The sequence below is a fragment of the Nicotiana tabacum genome, chromosome 22, assembly GCF_000715075.1.
Source record: "Nicotiana tabacum cultivar K326 chromosome 22, ASM71507v2, whole genome shotgun sequence".
In the NCBI taxonomy this organism is placed as follows: domain Eukaryota; kingdom Viridiplantae; phylum Streptophyta; class Magnoliopsida; order Solanales; family Solanaceae; genus Nicotiana; species Nicotiana tabacum.
The window spans coordinates 102,470,527-102,488,576 of NC_134101.1; the positions used below are offsets into that span (position 1 = coordinate 102,470,527).

Genomic DNA, 18,050 nt, shown 5'->3' on the forward strand with positions numbered 1-18,050 from the left:
AGCCGAATGGCATAACCAGGAAATCGTACGACCCATATCTTGTCACACAGGTCGTCTTGTGCTCATCACCCTCTGCAATCCGAACTTGCCAATAACCTGTCTTTAGGTCTATTTTGGTGAACACCGTCGCACCACCCAGTCTATCGAACAAGTCTGCCATTAGCGGAATAGGGTACTTGTTCTTCACAGTAATTTTGTTTAGAGCCCGATAGTCCACACAGAGTCGTAGACTACCATCATGTTTCTTTTGGAATAGCACAGGGGACCCGTATGGGGATTTGGAGGGCACGATAATCCCTGTGTCTAGCATTTCCGTCAATTGTCTCCGAAGCTCGGTGAGTTCGGGTTGTGACATTCTGTAAGGCGCCCGGGCAGGTGGCTTCGCGCCCAGCACCAGCTCAATTTCATGGTCCACAGTGCGCCTAGGCGGTAGTCGCTTTGGCATGTCTTGTGGCATGACATCTTCAAACTCTAGTAGTAGCTCCTTCACGGGTTCAGGAATGGGACCCGAGGAGCATTCTACATCTTCGATGCAGAGGGTTGCCAGGAACGTGGGTTCATTTCTTTTGACCCCCTTCTTCAACTGCAAGGCCGAGATGTTTTCAACGGCCATCTTCATAGGCATGCACGGGATAATGCAGGGCTTGGTCCCGTTTGCTCCCATCATCAGTAACATGTCAGCATACGGTACAGGCATGGTGTTGGTTTGCCTTAGGAATTCCAATCCAACTATCAACTCGAAGTCATCTATGATCACCACGCGCAGGTTGAATTTTCCTTCGTAAGGGCCAAGCTTCATCGGTACTTCTTTGGCTATTCCACCCACTGGCTGGGGAGGTGAGTTGATAGCTTTGACACGGCCTCTACCTTTCCCTACAACTAGACCAAGGCGCTCCACCTGAGTCGAGGCTAAGTAGTTGTGGGTAGCACCCGTGTCTACCATTGCCCGAATGGGCTTGCCATTCACCTTCATCTCAACGAACATTAAGGTCCTCTCGTGCTTAAGAGGAGTCTCGTCATCCGCCTTCTTTTTCCCTTTCTTGGTGACTGGACATGGGTCCTTCTTCTTACGGATACCAGCACTAGTCTCTGCTAATGCCTCAGAAATGGAGCCAACAATTGCATTGAAAGCACCTACTGGTTCAGTCTGATCCGCATCGTCTGAATCGTCATCCGTCCCATCATCAAAAGTCTGATGGGCGTTCATCTGTGCATGTGGGCACTCATTGTTCCAATGTGGTCCGCCGCAATGACGGCATCCTGAAGGAGGCTTCCTCCCCCGATCATTGTTGTTAGCGCAGCACTGTTGCTGCCTGTGGAGGGAGCCTTAGGTTTGGTTGAGCTCCGATCTCCCCCACTTCTACTAGGGCCACCATTGCTAGACTGGCCCCCTTTGAATCCCGCTCAGGCAGGCGGTTGAGGCCTATCCTTCCGAGCTTCCATTTGATAGTCCCCAAGGCATTCAGCTGCTTGGATCGCCTTGGGCAAGGTATCTACCCGTTGTCTTTGTAGCTCCATACGGGCATAAGGTTTTAGCCCTTCTAGGAAAGTGAAGAGCTTGTCTTTGTCCCCCATGTCGCGTATGCTTAGCATGAGCGCGAAGAATTCCCGCACATAGTCCCGCACAGATTTGGTCTGGCGGAGCTCCCGTAGCTTTCTCCTTGAATTGTATTCAACATTTTCAGGGAAGAACTGTAGGCGGATGGCTGCCTTTAGTTCTGCCCATGTTTCGAGAGCATCTTCACCGGCCTTGATGGCTTCGTATTTCACCCGCCACCAGAGTTTAGCATCACCCTGAAGATACATGGCAGCAGTTGCTACCTTCTTAGCTTCTTCTAGGCCCCCAACAACATCGAAATATTGTTCGACATCAAAGATGAAGTTCTCCACTTCCTTGGCATTCCTAGCTCCACTGTATGGCTTTGGCTCAGGAATTTTCAGTTTTTGTGTCGCGGAAGTGGGGTTTGCAGCGCCCCCGATCTGGTTTCCACCGCCTCGCAGTAGGCCCTGTAAAGCAGCATTGACAACATTGAGCCTGTCTGTCAAGTCGTCAATAGTTTGTTGCATGGCAGTCACCCTGTCTGCCTCTTGTGCCCTGTAAGCTAAATCCTCGGCACGCTCCTGTTGGAGTCCCTCGAATTTGCCAAAAATTCCGGCTGCCTCTGTGGCTGCCGTTTGCCGATCTCCCTCGGAGTCACGACTAATGTTTTCTATGTCAACTTCGGCCCGGAGCACCCTACGGTCCAGGTCATCCAACCTTTGCCCTAGGCTGGTTCTTAGTTCAGGCACCATATCCATGATGGGCAGTAATCCGTCAACCGTCTGTTCAAGGGCCGCAATGCGGTCCCCATGATTCACCATGGTCAGAAATGGTGGTAATGGCAATGCGTTCCCTCGTCCGATGTCGAGCCTAGGCTCTGATACCAACTGTTACGCGGCGCCTTCCTGAGATTCCTTGGAAGGGCGACGTAAGGCTAAGCAACTGATGTCAGTGCAGTTGCTGTCCGCCAACTGAGGTCCCCTCCGTACGCTAGACTAGATTGTCAGTGCCATACGGGAAAACCAATGTCAAGAGAAATTGAGAGAACAGGAATGAGAATTGAGAATGAAAGAAAGCTTGATTGCATTAATGAAAGCTATTACAGAAAGACAACGCGGTGTCGAGGGGGAGAGACACCAGTACAGAGAATTGTTTGCTTGCTAGAAAGTTTGATTGTTTGGTCCCCCTTAATAATGCTTAAAAAAATAATCCAAAGCTACAAGACTAGACTTGATTAAGCTAGAGAAACATAATGGAAGTACATGGAATAAAACTACTCTATATTTACAATGAAAAAGACTTAGTTTGCTATAAGGCAGAAAACAGGTCCGTTGTCGGCAGCATAGTCTTTGGCATCAGGGTCTGCGCGCACGGCGTTGTCTGCGCGTGCGGCGCTGTTGGCATCTGCCTGCGGTTGGGCACTGGCGAGGGATATCGGTGGGGCGACAGAGGCATATGCGCGCTTGTCATTTGGCGCGGCCAAGACCACGGGGCCGTCCGTGGCGCTAGGCATTGGAAGGCTTGCTAGGACGCCACGGGGCGCGCCCAAGGGGTCATGGGGCACGGCTGGAAAGCCGCCCATGACAATCCAATCATGTGCAATCAGGTACTGCCTTTGATGCTCACTATAATTCTTGGATTGTTGATTCTGGTGCAAATAGATACATGACAGAATCTTCTAAAGGTATTTGAAACTATTCATTGTGTCCAAAAGGAGATAAATGTTAAAATAGCCAATGATTCTTTAACACCTATCTCTGGAATAGGTTCTGTCATTTGTACTCCTAATATTAAACTATCATTCGTGCTCCATGTCCCTGAGTTCCCTGTCAATCCTTTATCTGTTAGTGCCATCAATAAAGCTCTAAATTGTAAAATCGAGTTCTTTCCCGATCATTGTATTTTTCAGGATCTTCAAATAGGGAAAAGGATTGGTAGTGGTAGATTGCATGATGACTTGTATATGTTAGATAGAATTCAAAACTTGGGTCAAGCTTTTTTAAGGAAAGTAAGGATGTCAACCAAGAAATAATACAACGACATAGACGGTTAGGACACCCATCATTCTTTGTTTTAAAGAAGTTATATCCCGATTTGTTTTCAAGGACTCGATTTGAATCTTTGTTCTGTGATGCTTGTGAATATGCCAAACATACTAGAAACTCTTATTCTGTGAGTGATAATAGAAGCACAACTCCGTTTATGACTATTCATTCTGACGTATGGGGTCCTACCCAAACTGTTTCTTTGTCTGGCAGTCGATGGTTTGTTACTTTCATTCAATGTTGCACTAGGATAACTTGGGTATATTTGTTAAAAGCCAAAAGTGAAGTTTTCTCTTGTTTTCAGTTATTTCATAACATGATTTGTACTAAGTTTGATGCCAAAATGAAAATCTTGAGAACTGACAATGGCAGCGAATACATAGATAAAAGATTTGGTGCTTATTTGGAGTCTAATGGGATAGTCCATCAAACAAATTGTCCTTACACTAGTGCACAAAATGGGGTCGTTGAATGAGAAAATAGACAGCTGTTAGAAATAGCAAGATCTCTTATGTTCACCATGCATCTACCAAAACCATACTAGGGGATGCTATTCTAGCAGCTGCCTATCTTTTCAACAGAATGTCAATTAAACCCCTCAATTTTCAAATATATTGTTCCTCCAGAGGTATTTGGGTGTGTTTGTCTTGTCCACACTAGAAATTCTAAGAAATTTGATCCTAGAGCTATAAAGTATGTTTTCATTGGGTATTCTCCGACACATAAAGGTTACAAATATTATCATCCTCCCTCTAGGAGATCTTTTGTTAGCATGGATTAAACCTTGCGAGAATCTGAGCCCTATTTCAATATTACCCCATCACCTCTTCGGGGGAGAGCGGTAAGGAGAAAGAGATGATTCTATCTAGTTCCATTACTGGACCTCTTGATGACACTGTCACAGGGGAGAGTGAAATTGGAGAATAAATTCAGGGGGAGACTATTGGGCGTTTGGATAGGCCTAATTTGAAAACTTACTCAAGGAGAAATAGAGCAGAAGAAGCCATCATGCAATCTACCGAAGCTGAACCTTCTTCTACGTGAATTATCTACATTTCCTAATGAGTTAAATATGTTTATTGCTCACCGAAAAGGAGTCAGATCTTGCACCACCAAACACCCTTTATCTAACTATGTCTACTATAATTCTTTGTCTCCCTCCTATAGAGTTTTTGCCTTGTCTATTTCTACTAGTGTCTATTCCCCAGAATTTGAGGGAAGCTTTTGCATATCCTAAACGGAAGCAACCTATGATTGAAGAGATGAAGGCTTTGTCAAAAAAAAAGACTTGAGAACTTGTCACTTCACCACCAGACAAGAAGTTGGTTGGCTGCAAATGGGTCTTCACTGTGAAGCACAAAGCTGATGGCTCAATTGAAAAGATTCAAAGCAAGATTAGTGGCTAAGGGATTCACTCAGACTTATGGAGTGGATTATCAAGAGACATTTGCTCATGTTGCAAAGATGAACATTATTAGAATTCTTTTGTCTTGTGCAGCTAATCTTGATTGAGACTTGCAACTGTGAAGAATGCATTTCTTCAAGGAGACTTAGAAGAAGAGGCGTATGGAGATTCCTTCTGGATTTAATATTGCATAGAGTCAAGGAAAGGTATGCAGATTGAAGAAAGCCAGCTTGGTTTTACAGATTCAGCAAAGCAATGATCTCCTCCGGTTACCAACAAATCAATGTTGATCACACCCTCTTCATAAGACATCAAACAGGTAAACTCACTCTTCTCATAGTTTATGTTGATGACATAGTAATAACAGGAGATGACAAAGAAGAGATGTCCCGATTGAAGAAGTTGGTAGAACATGAATTTGAGATCAAGGATCTAGGAAAATTGCAGTACTTCATGGGAATTGAGCTTGCTTGATCCAAAAAAGGAATCTTTATTTCTCAAAGGAAGTATATTTCTGGATCTCTTGAAAGAAAACCGGTATGACAAGTTGCAGACCCACAGAATCGCCCCTTAAAAGCAATCACAAGTTACAAAATGGAGTTGGAGAATCAGTTGATAAGGACAGATATCAGAGGCTCATTGGAAGACTCATTTATTTATACCACACTAGACCCGACATAGCCTATTCAGTTAGCCTGGTGAGTCAGTTCATGCATGATCCCCGAGATCCTCATATGCAAGTTGTCTTTCATATTTTGTGGTATCTGAAGCCTGCTCCAGGGAAAGGTCTACTTTTCTCCAAACATGATCACCTTCAAATAAAAGCCTTTACCGACGCGGATTGGGCTAGATTTTTGGATGATAGAAGTTCTACATCCGGTTACTGTACGCTCGTAGGAGGAAACTTGGTTACTTGGAGAAGCAAGAAGCAAAGTGTAGTTGCTAGATCAAGTACGGAGGTAGAATATAGAGCCATGGCCCAAGGTATTTGCGAACTAAGTACATGTGCGACACTTGACAACTCGCTCACGATATTGCACAACTTGCTCACGTTCTTGCTATGTCAAGTCAGTCTTACTACACTCAAGATCTAAGAGAATGGAAGAAAGAACACAAAAGAATTGTTAAAGGAAGCTTTGTATTAGAGAGAACTTGAATTGTTTGCTTGATGAATTACAAATGAATGGCCCCCTTTATATACTAGTCTCCTACGGGCTAGTGTGTAAATATTAATTATTACACAAGTTCTTGATATTTACAAGATAAGGGCTTTTTCTAGAATTCTCTACAAGCCTAGAAGATTCCAAGGAATTTCCTAGCAAATCCATAAGGATCTAGGTTCTTCCTAAGGAAATATCCATACCTCTCTAGAATCTTCTCACAAATGCTAGCCTTCTTCTTATGTAAGATTCCACATGGCATTAATATATGCCAAATGGCGCCTATGTGGCATGATGATATGGCGGGTCATCACACTCTCCCCAGCCAATATTGCGACGATCGCGGCGCAATGCTGCTACATAAACTCTCGGATCTTATCTTTGAATTGCCACAAGTTTTCATATCGTTCCCACGTGGCCTTCTCCGGTGATTTCCCTTTCCAATGGAGGAGGAACATAGCGGTGGCTTTTTGCCCTTGTTTTCGCCTGGCCTGGTAATCTATGATAGCCTCAATCTCCCGATCATGCGAGGCGGTGATAGTCATTGGCGCCCGACTTGATTGGCCCCTACTCGGATCATCCTTATCTTCATGATATGGCTTAAGCATGCTGGCATGGAAGACATGGTAGATCTTAAGATACGATGGCATGTCAAGCTTGTATGAGATCTTGCCTACCTTGGCGACGATCTTAAATGGCCCCTCATACTTGCGAATCAGATTCTGATGCATGCCCCGTAGTGCCTTGAACTGTCTTGGGTTAAACTTCACCATGACCATGTCCCCAACTCTATAGTATGTGGGACGCCGCTTACGGTCCGCAAACTTCTTCATCTTCTTAGCTGCCTTATCCAAGTAGGGACGGCCTCTAACTAGCTGGCCTCCACCTCTAACGGTCTGACCTGCCCCCAAACTCTTTCCCTCGAACGCGGCTGGTAAGGAATGTGGAGTTTGTGGTTGTTGGCCTGTGGCTAGCTCAAATAGTGTCCGTCCCGTGGACTCACACCGCTGCAAGTTATAAGAGAATTGGGCGATATCTATGAGCCTTGCCCAATCTTTCTGATGCGCGCTTACATAATGCCTCAAGTAGCATTCTAGTAAGGCATTGACTCGTTCCGTTTGTCCATCCGTCTGTGGGTGGAAACTAGTAGAAAAGTGCAGCTCCGTACCAAGTATATCAAACAACTCTCTCCAAAAGTTTCCAGTAAAATGGGGGTCTCGATCACTGATTATATGCCTTGGTAAGCCCCAATACTTCACCACGTTCTTAAAGAATAGCTTGGCGACTTCCTTGGCTGCGCAACCTGGTGAGGCGGGCATGAAGGTGGCATATTTGGAAAATCTATCCACGACCACCATAATTGTACCATAACCGTCGGACCTTGGTAGGCAAGTGATAAAGTCCATAGTCACGCTCTCCCATGGACGCTCTGCAACTGGTAGTGGCTCCAAAAGTCCTCCGGGCTGTTGTTGCTCAACCTTGTCCTGCTGACATACAAGACAAGTCTGCACATAACATTCTATATCATCTCGCATGCGTGGCCAATAGTAGACTGACTCAACCAAGGCCCTGGTGCGACGTTGTCCTGGATGACCAGCCCACATTGTATCATGACTTTCCCTTATGATTCGCCGTCTAATGTCTACAAACTTAGGCACGTAGACCTGCCGACCCGTTGTAAGCAATATGCCGTTTTCTACACAAAAACGTCTCGTCTTGCCCTGGTTGGCTAACTCGATAAGTTGTTTGGCTACTGGATCATGTTGCATGCCTTCTTTTATAGCCTCCCGAATATCCCATCTCGCTGAAGTGATTGCAGCAAGCTCGACTTTCCGGCTCAAGGCATCGGATACAACGTTACCTTTGCCCGGCTTATACACCATCGCATAATCAAACTCGGCCAAGAAATCCTGCCACCTAGCCTGCTTTGGTGTGAGCTTCTTCTATGTCTGAAAGTAGCTAGTAGCCACATTATCAGTCTTGACCACGAACCTCGACCCGAGCAGATAATGTCTACGAAGGCAATGCACAATGGCAGTCATTTCCTTCTCTTGTACCATGTAACGCCGCTCCGTCTCATTTAACTTGCGGCTCTCAAATGCTATGGGATGCTTATCCTGCATCAGGACACCCCCAATGGCAAAGTCTAAGGCATCTGTGTGCACCTCAAAAGTCTTGGCAAAGTCAGGTAATGCCAAGACTGGCTCCTCTATTACAGCTGCCTTAAGGCCTTCAAACGCCTTTTGACAATGCTCCGTCCAAACCCATGGCTTGTTCTTCTTTAGCAACTCAGTCAATGGTGCGGCCTTTGCTGAGTATCCACTGATGAACTGACGATAGTAGTTAACAAGTCCAAGGAAGGATCTCAACTCAGTTACCTTTATGGGTGCCTCCCACTCCTGGATAGCACGTACCTTAGCATCGTCCATGCGTAGCTCGCCATTGCTAATGACATGGCCCAAGAAGTGCACCTTTGATTGTGTAAACTCGCACTTCTCTCTCTTGATGTATAGCTCGTTCTCCCGCAAGACTTGGAAAACCTTCCTTAAGTGCTCCATGTGTTCCTCCAAGTTATTGTTGTAGATGACTATGTCATCTAGGTAGACTACCACGAAATGATCAAGGTAGGGATGGAAAATCTTGTTCATAAGGGTGCAAAATGTGGTCGGTGCATTGGTTAAGCCGAAGGGCATCACCAACCACTCAAAGGCTCCATATCTCGTCACACATGCTGTCTTTGGCTCATCCCCTTCCACAATGCGAACCTGGTAGTAGCCCTTTCGAAAATCCACCTTGGTAAAGTACTTGGCTTGCCCAAGTCTATCGAACAAGTCAGCAATGAGCGGGATCGGGTACTTATTCTTCACGGTGACCTTATTAAGTGCTCGGTAGTCTATGCATAAACGCAACGATCCATCCTTCTTCTTCTAGAACAATACTGGTGCGCCAAAAGGTGCCTTTGATGGGCGAATGTGACCAGCATCTAGCAGCTCCTTCAATTGTTTCCTGAGCTCCTCTAGCTCGGGAGGTGCCATACGATATGGGGCAAATGCGGGTGGCTTAGCCCCGACTCCAACTCAATCTTGTGATCCACCTCTCGCCTGGGCGGCAAGTGCTTAGGCAACTCCTCGGGCATGACATCTTTGTTTTCCTTAAGCAACTTCTCTATGCAAGGCGGCACTGTCTCTTGAAAATTTTTGTCTTCCTCTAGACTTGCAATGATTGCCACGAACGTCGGCTCCCCCTTCTTGATCCCCTTGACAACCTGCATAGCTGAGAGTTGTGCTTGGATCTATCTGTGTGGCATAGTCACTGTAGGTACCATGCAAGCTCCTTCTCGCTCCATAACCAAGAGACGTTGGAGGTAGGGGTCGATTAAATTATGACAATGTCTAAAGAACTCTTTCCCCAGTATGATGTCAAAGATATCCATAGCGGTTACGGTAAAGTTTGTCATACCTTTCCAAGTTCCCAATTTGACACCAACTCCATTAGCTACCCCACGAGCATTCTGTATCTCGGTATTCACGGTCTTGACGCGAGAGTTGGTTGGAGCAAGCTTCAATTCTAATCTCTTTGCGGCAGCCTCAGTCACGAAATTATGAGTTGCTCCAGTATCCACCATTGCACGAGCGGGCTTGTTGTTGATGGTGAGATCCACGTACTGATTGCCATTCTCGGTAGGTTGGATAGCTTGCTTCGTGACAGCACCACATAATCCGATCATACCCAACTGTGTATTCTTTTGGAGCAACTCTGTGGGAGGTAACAGTAGGCATTGGGCTTCATGGAACACCCTATGTATGCCATGTGATGAAGGGGGAATTGGATTCGGATCTTTGCATGATGTGACTAAGGCACTTTTCTGCAAATTATTCTGGAATTTCAGAACAAAACCAAGTTTTTGGAGCTCTTTTATGAGTCAAAAGTACTGCAAGAAGCTCAATGCAGTAGTAGTTCCATGGAGAAATGGATCACACGTGTGGAGGAAAATGTTGGAGTGTAGAGATATAATCGAGCATCACATCACTTGGCATCCAAAGATGGGATCCTCACTTTTTTGGTTCGACAACTGGACTGGTTTAGGAGCTTTGTATTTCCTTGTTCCTCTCGATTTTGGAATAGATGAAAACATTCATAATGTGTATGATATGGTGGAGTAAGGTGTTTGGAATGTTGACAGGTTATTGGAGGTACTGCCTGAGGAGTTTGCACTGCACATAGTGAAGGAAATTCGACCACCAGTGATCTATAATGTCATTGTACTCCCTACTGGATGCTTGAAACCAGGGGCCATTTTAGTATAAAATCAGCATGGGAATACTTAAGAAGAAGAGATGATCCTAGGATTGCTTATAAGATGATTTGGGTAAAAGGATTACCATTCAAAATAGCTTTCTTTACGTGGAAGGTGTGGAAAGCTAAATTACCTCTTGATGATTTCATGCGAAGGTTGGGGTATTTTATGCCATCTAGGTGTTGGTGTTGTGCTGAACCTAAGCAGGAGTCTCTGGTGCATCTGTTTTTTACTTCTAAAACTGCAAAGACAACTTGGAAGTATTTTTTATCGAGGGCAGGAATAGCTTTAAGTGGACTGTCCATGCATCAAGCTATTACCAAGTGCTGGAATGCCCAGGTAATTACTAGAATTAAACCAATCATGCAAGCCTTGCCTTCTTGTATTGTATGGGAATTGTGGAAGAGAAGGAATAGCTTAAAATATGGAGAGCCAGTATCTGTTAGCAGAGTGATATACCAGGTGTCCACAGCATTGCAATGCCTTGTCCAAATCAGAAAACCTGGTCTAAATGTTCCTCACAAGTGGCAGGACCTGCTAACTATGATGGAAAATTACACTCCAAAACTGAAGTATCAAAAGGTGATCTGGGAACAACCAATAGAGGGCTGGATTAAGGTAAATACTGATGGTGCATCGAAAGGAAATCCTTGAAGGAGTGCAATTGGATTTTGTGTTAGGGATGAAGAAGGAGAGATCAGATATGCAATGGGAAGGGAGATCACTGAAGGCACGAATACAGAAGCAGAAGCACTAGCAATTGTGGAATCAATGAGATACTGCAGGTTGCAAAACTACTCGCATATATGGCTGGAAACAGATTCAATGCTGTTGAAGAACATAATAGAGGGTTCATGGAAGCCACCCTGGTGTATAGTTGAACAAGTGGAGGAGATTAGGCAACTGATGGAAGGGTGTATAACCAAGGTGACACACATCTATAGAGAAGGGAACAAACTGGTTGATCACCTTGCAAATTATGCTATTGATGTTGGGACAATCGAATGCCATGACTTTTGGCAGCTAGATTCACAGGGCAGGAGATTGGTGAATGAAGATAAGATGCAATGCCCATATATACGAGTAAAGGTAGCAAAGAATTAAGGACAGAAAGGGGGTCAATGGGAAGGAGATCTCTGGAGCTCATATGACATATCACCATGCTCAAATCCTTATGGAAGAGAGCATGGTGATGATACTTTTCACTAACACTGTTTTCTTTTTTGCAGGAGAAGGTACTGTCTCTATGCCCTATCCTTTGAGGAACTTCCAGTTGGTGGTATTAGTACTTGGTACTCATTCCACTGGAAGGGAATTCAAGATAGGCATAAGCATAGAAGCGAGAAGGGGTATGATACTGCCCAGATTTTTTGTGTTAAGCAGATACTTTTGGCTAACAAATTCAGGAACAAATGAGGTGTTATGGGAAGATACACAAATGAAGATCAACACCTCTAAGGCACAGGAAAGGAGGCATATAAGTTTTCAATCAGAGCAACAAAGGAAATCACACGCACACATCACCAAAATGTACTGGTTCAACAATGTACAACACTGGTGCGTAGCAAAAATCAGTAAGCAGACGTGTGGAAGTAATGGGTCGTACATCAAAAATCCAATGCACTCGTGTAGACCAACAGCACATACAGGGAGTCAGGCAAAGATCAAGGCAGAAGACCTTGTTTCTAAAGGAAATCACTCAGCCAATTGCCATGCGCAAATCCTTATGGGCGCGGGCATGGTGATGCTGTTTTTTACTAACATGGTTTTTTTTTTGCAGGAAACGTTAGTGTACACATGCCTTGCCAATTACTACGACTTCTATCGGTGGTATTAACACTATGTGCTCATTCCCTTGAAGGAGGAGTGATGGCAAGCACAAGCATGGAAAGGAAAGACAATTGGAAAAAACAGTGGTTAGGCAATTCAAGACGCGGGCTTTGGCAAAGATTTCTGGACAAAATGGATCCGTTGTGGATGAAAATCTCAATGCAGCACCCTAATAGAACAGCTCAGAAGCCAAAACATGCAAAGATCTCAACAGGATTCACAAGGCAGGCACACGAACATGGATGCAAAATCAGGGCAGTTGAACAATGCTGGAAAGTACGTGCGGTAAGGCTCATTTGGCATAACATTTCGGGCACAGTGGGTAGAACATGGGCTAAAACCTTGATGCAGCATGGTACAAGGACAACACAAGATGGAAGGCATGCAAAGACTTCAACAGATAGCTCATAGCAGAGGGAAGACACGCAAAATCGATCGAAAAAACAGTGTACTTGCAATTTTCTGGGCAGTGCACTTGATTAAAATTTTGCGAGCTTCAGGTAATTTTTTAAATGCGAGAACTACTGGAATGACATCTTGTGGAGCAACTTGGGAATGGACTGGACAATGTACTAATGGAGTCAAAAGGATTACAAGAGCTGATTCACCAAAGGCTATTTCACCAAGGCAGTGCACATATTTGCAACAGAAAAGTGGCCAAACTTGCATTTTGCGGAGGAGGCCTATATGCTACAAAGGAGAAATACTTCATGGGCTAGGTTTTGTATGGATTTCCATAATATATTTAGTTTCACAAGGTGTACTATCATTGTTGAATACCCTATTCAACTTTGATATTAGGGTATATGTAATTTTCATTAGCTATTATTTACACTTTGTAACACTACATGACATTTGTTTCATTATTTTGATATATATAAAAACTAGCCCTAGGCACTTACTTGCCTAGTGGATTGCTTAAAAAAACGCCTACTTAGTATGGAGGATCCAGGAGAGCTTTCTATGTCCATGCTAACCGTTTCCTCGTCGTCATGAGAGAGTTAAGATACATTTCCCATCTTGAAAAATTTCTCCAGTATCCTTTTTCCAGACATTCTCAAGTATTGTTGTATTATTCTTGCCATTAGGGGACACAAGGTTCACAGCTAAGCTCATGTTAATCCTGAATAGTAGAAGAATGAGATTCTTATGTCAGGTGTTGGTCTATAATTGCAGGGAAAACAATGCCAGTTTTTATCGTGATGAAGAAGTGCAAATGCATTCAGAAAAGGCTGAAAAAGCAGAACATGGAATATGTGGGATACAAACACCACAAGCAATCAGACATACAATTCTTTGGGCACATCTCCATGGGAGTATATGAGATATTCCTTGTTCTTCAACTCTTTTCACTCATAGAATTCTCGGGATTTCTTAATCTCTCTCCTAATGAATTTCCCCTTTAATGCGAGAAGTTTAAACACTAAAGAAATTAGCATAACACGGGTATATCAAAAGAGAAAAAACAAAAAAAGAAACTGATAGGCAACTAGATTGGAAGTCACTAACCTGATCTTGTCGAAGGCATACAAAGTTCACATACTTCCGGCGGCGATTTCTAGCATGACAAATTAAGTACAATTACTTCCAAAATTGTATCAAATTTTAACATATGGTTAAAAGGGAAAAGGCAAATGTCTCATCATTTATGAATAATTGCTGTTGAGTGTCCCACGTTAGTAAGGGAATGAGTTGTTGTCTTCTTGTATGATTTAAGACAATTCTCATTTCATGATCTAACTTTTGGGTTGAGTTAAGGACAATCCATTTTCTTTATAGTCGGCACACTACATTAGTAAATGGGACTGCTATATTGATGAAGCAAAGGCATGGCAGGAAGCAGTTTTACGCCAAATCACTTCAAAGCAACTAGCTCTTTAAAGGGAAATCATGGAAAATCCTTTTAAGCTAACCTAATGCTTATTGAGGAAAAAAACATGAAAGCCTAAAAGCAAAATATCTTCAATAATAAAGGTTGCATGCTCCAAAATTGTATCCATAAGAGAAGAATCTAGAGCTATAGCCCTAAACAAGGTAAGATCCCCAATTTTCTCAATCAAAAGCTTATTAAAACAAAATAAGATAAGTCAAAACAACTAAGAAACAAACCCTAAGAACTAAGAAACTAATCAGATAACAGCAATAAGACTCTAAAATTACCAAGTAAAAGAAAGTAGCTAAAGATCAGAGTGCAGCATAAACAGTAACACATTCAACAGTAACTTTTTCCTCCCTCTGCACTACATCACTTCCCGGACTGGAAAAAAGAAGTGCCCTCTTTTCTTATGCTTTCACAAGATAAAGCGCACCAAGAGAATACTGAGTATGTACATGATAAAGAAATGGGCCGAACTCAACCCTAAAAGCTTGCTCATGGATGAGAATAAAGAAATGGACCTTGAGCCTAACTCAACCGTAAAAGCCCGCTCATGGATGAGAATTTCCCACATAAAGAGACCTTCATATCCCTTAATGGCCGATGTTGTTAAGGAGTGAAATTACTACCAAAGACCGTATAAGGATTCCCCTGAAATCCTGTAGTGAGCTAATAACTCTAAAAATGTCAATCCATATACATCTATCATGTTACTCCATAACGCCAAAAAATATGAACATGTATATTTTAAGCTGTACATTGGTACAGCTGCATCAAAACTGCTTCCTTTCCTTTTAACACACGAAGCACTTAAATCGTGTTATGTAAAGATATATCTCAAAGTTGAAATCATGGTAAAATATGCCACCTTCTTAGGCACTCTTTTCCAATGATCTTCGGCCAAAGAGTACTAGGGCTGTCAGATGTAGGTAGAATTTTGTACAGATAGCTCCCTTCCAGATTTGCTGAGGAGCTGAACCATACTATCAATCTCCAAATCTTGGTAATCCCTCGTATGTGCCACCTTCTTAGGCACTCTTTTCCAATGATCTTTGAAAGCCAAAGATTACTAATCAGATGTATGTAGGATTTATACAGTCTGCTCCCTTCCAGTTTGCTGAAGAGCTGAACCATACTATCCATCTCCAAATCTAGGTAATCCCTCCTAAAAGTTATCTCCCATCCACCAGTTTTACATTGAAGAGCATATCATAAAATTATTACCTTTCTACCATTTTCCACTTCAAAACTTCATCCTTTTTTATCAAGTAAAACATAATTTCACTGAATAAAGGGAGGAAAATCCCCTATACAAGTGGTATACCAAAAAGTAGAGAAACTACAAATATATATATCTCTATGAAAGACACCCCATCCTCTACCCACTTTAAAACTTCTTATGAAAAACACCAAAATATACCTACTAATTGATGTACCCGAGACACATTTCCTCTAGCTCCCGAGAAAGACATTATACGAACTGGATTAAAAAGGTCAGTCATCTTAAAATTAGGATTCATTTCTTGTCGCAAATATTCACTTGTAGCATATTTCAATGGATTGATGTAATTTTTCTACCGCGTGTTCATTCATAATGATGCTGAAACTCTACTTGAATCCATTTAATTTTTTTTACCCACAAACCTGTGCTCGAAAATCAAAATATTTTGAGCACGGGTTTTTATGGTCCAGGTGTATATTGCCTTTACTACGAATTATTTTCCTTAACTGTGTCCATATCAGTCACAGAAGATAAGAGGATACTGGGCGAAAGAAGATAAAGGAAATGGTCAGTGCACCAAGTAGCAGGCATGCCATATTTCACCTGTATTATGGCTTCCACAACTACTTCAATAATAATCTATTATACAAACATGGCCTTCTTCCTTTATAACCTTGTCCAATTCCATCCCACAAGTTCCCTGTCAAGATTGACTCTATAGCAGACCCTTTTAATTCTATCCAGTTTCATTTTAACTTTTACTCAATTAAAAGACACATTAAAGGTAGGAATTTATAAGAATCACTCTGACTCCTGCCAAAAAATATTGTCTACTCGAGCTAAACGATTTTTATTTTTTTAATTTCTCCAGCATTCCATGCCAAACTGTAGAAGATACATATCATGCACCTAACAAGAGCCAAAGAGTCTAGATGGTAAGATTACAATTTTCATTAAAAAATTCCTATCAAAATATGAATACGCTGAACTTTGTTATGGTTACATATAACATGTCACAAATTTATAAGTAATCAAGGCACTGCTTGAAATACCAGCAGAATCAACTAAAGAAACATCAAATGCTTCACTTCCACATCAGAAAAAGAAAGATACCATCACTGCAAAAGAATATGTGAAAAAGTTGAAGTTACACCATTTGTGCCTGCAGTAAAGCCACGACCATGCACAGTTAATGTTTCCTTCTTCCCTGGATTCTTTGATAATATTTTGTTTCGGTTTTTTCCAAATTTTACAACATCATTCCCCTTTGCCACATTTCTTGATTACTTATCAGCACTAAGCAGTCAACAAGCCATATTTCACCTGCTAGCGTAGACTATTGAGTGCTATTATGGGAGAATCATATTTTGTGTAGGTTCTCTAATCTTTTGTTTACCACTTGTATATCCTATATCGTGATTGATACAACTATTACTTTAACTGACAAAATTAAACAGACAATAGCAATAAGAATTTGCATTAATGAAATTTGAACGAAAAAGTTGACAAAAGAGTCAGATTTTACTGTTAGATGTATAACACGTTGAGAAGTAACTTGTTGTTCCCTTTCTTCATGCATCATATAATCAAAAGTCACATATTACAAAGTAGAAATATATGCACTTCCGTAACCTGAATAAAAAGAACAAGTCGATGATGTGATTCGACTTTAGAAACAAGAAGTTTTGATCCTAAAATGTGACAGACCAAGTGGATTAATATCCAACTTTTGGCAGCACTTTCAAGCAGAACTATCCCACGAATGGGGAACGGGTGAAGGGGTAAACACGCCCCCCCCCCCAAAAAAAAAAAAAAACCCGTGGGATAGAACTATCCCGTGAATGGGGAATTCAGATCCCCTCCACAATCCTCTCATAGGTAGAAACCAATCGAACGTTTTATTATTTTTAACCCCCTCTCCCACCCCAAATTCGAAATAAAAACAACACTCGGAGCAAAAATCTATCTAAATATAGTGTTAAACTAGAAATAAGGGAATAAGAAGATGAAACAATATTATAAGCAGCAGTGGTAGTAACAGCATAAGGGGTTAAGGAGTGAAATAATTGTTAGTCTACCAAACCATAATCCACTTCTAAAGGGTGACGAAAAGGGAAAAGGAGTAAACGTGCCTTCTTAATCCCAACTCCCACCCCCTCCTCTCGTTGGCCATGCTCCACGCTCATGAAAAGAAAGAACCCCCCCCCCCCCCCCCAAAAAAAAAAAAAGTCATAGTCATCGTAGTCATAGTATATGCATTCTTAGGGATCAGACAACAATAATTCCAAAAACATACTAGTAGCGGTATATGCATCCTCAGGAATCACATAGCAAGACTTCCCAAAAAAACGAACAACCTACAAGGTATTGATGAATAGACATTGGACCTAACTCAACCCCAAAAACTAGCTCATGAGGTGATGATTGCTCAAGACCATATAAGGAGTCCAAGTTGCTCATCTTGAGCCGATGTGGGACTTAACCACCACCACCCCCTCCCGCATGCCTAGGACTGGACATTTGGAGCGTGGATAATATAAGATGGGAGCCCAACATCGGGTAAATAATAAGATGGGTCTGCCTCTGATACCATGATGAATGGACATTAGGCTTAAGTCAACCCCAAAAGCTAACTCATGAGCTGAGAATTGCCCGAGACCATATAAGGAGTCCAA

General features: G+C 42.5%; 1 protein-coding gene across 4 annotated transcripts in view; it reads right to left on the bottom strand.

The window, feature by feature from the left end:
- Positions 1-18,050, bottom strand: part of LOC107821075 (uncharacterized) — a 39,830-nt gene that overhangs the window by 17,982 nt on the left and 3,798 nt on the right. For all 4 annotated transcript variants that reach the window (XM_075244325.1, XM_075244326.1, XM_075244323.1 and 1 more), the window contains exon 3: positions 13,787-13,835. The gene's annotated coding sequence lies outside the window, so the exon portion shown is untranslated. The remainder of the gene's footprint in view (positions 1-13,786; positions 13,836-18,050) is intronic.